Raw genomic sequence first — 3,373 nt, forward strand, 5'->3', positions numbered from 1 at the left:
TCAGAGGAGCCTCGGAGGGGACTGCAGGGGGTGCAGGGCAATAAATTGTAAAGGAAAATAAAAGTACTGTAGTGATATTGTCACGGGAAATGAGGGAAAATATCTTCTAAATTAAAAATTTCAGTAGGGATAAAAGAAAGACGTTACAACTTGAGCTGTCTATAAGCTGAATTTTGCAGATCTGTGATTGAAAAACTACAAAACAAAATGAACCTATATTTAATAAAGTATTTTTTCTCTTTCTGTGCATCCTTCAATCCTTGGACAGATCTTGAGGGGGAAGTATTGCAGTGTGCTGATGACAGCTGATCATTGTGTTTTTAAATGGGTTTTCGGTTTTCATTTCAAATCCTGTAAGTGATGTTTCCCCCAGGCAATCGTTAAATGACTGTGGAGGTGTGTTTAAGATGCAGATCAGCAGGGATCCAGTAAGTGATTGTCATTAATGATAGATAGAAGAAAAGCAACAGGCGGAGGATGAGAGGGAAGTGGTAGAGCGCCGAGTTATATGGTGGGAAGTAGAAATATTCCAGTACTGTAATTCAGTAAAGTTTTAGGTATTTGCAATTACTAGTATCTTTAAATCTTTTATCTTGTATTATCATCAGTCCACTTGTTTTATGTTACTGTTACTTTGCTTATTCAAGTGAGTAAAAATAAACAATCAGCAAATATATGGTGGATTATTATAACTTCTTACTGCAGGACTTTTGCTAACAACTCTTTCCCATTATTTTTAAAATGTATGAAACAATAAAAAAACACTTACTTGTCCCCAACTCTTCTAAACACAAGAATTAAAACAGCAGCAACAATTCGACAAATCAAAAAAAAAAAAACACACTATTCTCAGATGTTTCTGTCTTCCGTTGTATCGAATTCGGTTTTGAACAACACCAAAAACTACAGATTAAGTCATTGAGGTGTCGAGAGGGTCTCTGCTTGCTCACCTTATCGTCTCATATCGAATCTTCTCCCTACACAAAGTAGTAGAAAACTCTGTGAGCCACTTATCACACATCTTTCTGAGTAGCATCAGAAAACTTCAGGCCAGAAGTTAAGGTATGAATTAACTGATGACTTGAATTATTGAATGTATGCAGTGAAAGCATTTGGTCCAACCCAGTTAGCATAACGGATGTGGGCCACTTCAGGCAATGATGTTTCACTTCTGATCTTCTTGTGGCCTGGACCAAATGGATCTGACCCTAAAGTTGGCCAATTGCGATGCTCCCGGCAAGGTGTTATCTGGATTTGAACCTAAAGTGGCCCATGTAGCACAAAACTTACTTATGGCCATGATCTGAGTAAACAGGAGTGGGCAGCCTGAGTGCCATCAGTCCTTGTGGTATGTGGGTTGGATGGGTGGAATGTGGGCCAAATCTGGGCCTAAACTGTTTTTTTCCCCATGTGGGCAGCCTCCTCTGAAATGGCCGCCACTATTTCCCTCTCCCCCTGCCCCCTCAGGTGCTGTGTAGATGGAGTTGAACAGAAGTTCATCAGGAGAGTAATATGATTCAAAATATGACAGTTTACGCAGATTTTTTGATATCTGAAGGAACTGGATGATCAAAGTTTTGCTGTGAAATTTTTTTGTGTTTAGTGCTAAGTAGTTTAATGTCATTAAAGGAATCTCACAAGTGAATCAAGTAAGATAACGCTATTTCCAAATCAGCTCTATTCGAAGCTGTAAAGTGTAACGGATGCCTTTAATAATGGATAATAAATCATATCTTAATGGTTCAAAAGTCGGTAACAATTAATAAGAAGCTTTGGTTCGCTGAGTTGTGAAGAATCTCCTTTGATGCTGTTTATCTTCCCGGCTGTTCTGATCTATGCAGAGTGAATAAATGATTTATTAACCATCTAAAAGCTATTGCTTTAATTCATAAAGCCTGTAAATATAGGATACCTTAAGTGGCACTTACCTTTTTCAATTTTCCATCTAGGTGTAATGTGTTGAGACTGTGCATTGCCAGGCAGCGAGGTGAGGATTACTTTAACTGTAGCTGTAATCAGATTTGTTGGAAAGGGCCTGGATGAGAGGAGGGATGAGGATGAGTGTTCGGGCTATCTGAGGTGTCATCACAGCATCCGGCTCTTGCACACCCCCGGTATTAACAGTTATGTAATTTCACACTGAATCATCCCCAACAGCTTAACACGTCAGAGGAGGAAGAGAAGAGAAGAGAAGAGGAGGACGTTTATTCTTGGGACAGAATTCAATCAGTTTGGAGGTCAGGAGATTCAAACGAGGAAGGGATGCTGAGGGAAAATACAAAAGTTTGTGTGTCCCTCAAATACACCTGCCCCTCCCCCTACCTCACTGTTGCATCTGTTGCATAACTAAGACAACAGTGGAAAGTTAGGATAAAAAACATTTATATAATGCCGTTTCCAGTCAAATTGAAATGTCGGAGCTTTGTCTGTTGCCTTGTTTGTTTGTTTTTTTAAATTTGAAGAAGGAGTCACCAGTTACTGTTTACCCCTGAAACTCCAGAAGTGTTTTGTGGACTCAAACACTTCACCCATCAGCATAGTGGTGAGTTGATAATGAGTGAATTTTCATTTCTGGGGGAACTTTTGCTTTAAAGTTAGGTTAAGAATTAGGATTAGGCAAGCAGTAACTATGGTTAAGGTTGGGTTTACATTAAAGTTAGGTTTAGGTTAATGTAAAGTTAAGATCAGGTTTAGATTAAAGTTAGGTTTAGGTTAATGTAAAGTTAAGATCAAGTTTAGTTTAAAGTTAAGTTTAGGTCAATGTAAAGTTAAGATCAGGTTTAGATTAAAGTTAGGTTTCGGTTTAATGTAAAGTTAAGATCAGCTTTAGATTAAAGTTAGATTTAGGTTAATGTAAAGTTAAGATCAGGTTTAGTTTAAAGTTAAGTTTAGGTCAATGTAAAGTTAAGATCAGTTTTAGTTTAAAGTTAAGTTTAGGTTAATGTAAAGTTAAGATCAGTTTTAGTTTAAAGTTAAGTTTAGGTTAATGTAAAGTTAAGGTTAAGTTTAGATTGAGGTTAGGGTATTGGATAAGCCACTACCTTACTAGGATATTCACCATTGTGTCCTATATTCTAAAATGGTTTTGGTTAATGCTAGGTTAGGATTAGGTTTAGATTAATGTGAGGTGAGGGTTAGATTTAAGTTAAGATAAGGGTAAAGATAAGGGTTTGGAAAGTATTAACTATGGTTTAGGTTAAATTAGGGTTAAGATTAGGGTAAGTGTCCAGGTTAGGCAAGTACTCACTGAATGAGTAAGGGTGTGTGTGGGTCAGACAGCAGGGTCTCTCTCAAGCTGCCGGAGGAGAAGGGGGCGGTGGTCGTGTTATCATCGAGCGGGGCCGCCGGTGGAAGTTGCGCTGCAGGGGTGGGA

Source organism: Platichthys flesus, chromosome 6 (assembly GCF_949316205.1).
Source record: "Platichthys flesus chromosome 6, fPlaFle2.1, whole genome shotgun sequence".
Classification (NCBI taxonomy): domain Eukaryota; kingdom Metazoa; phylum Chordata; class Actinopteri; order Pleuronectiformes; family Pleuronectidae; genus Platichthys; species Platichthys flesus.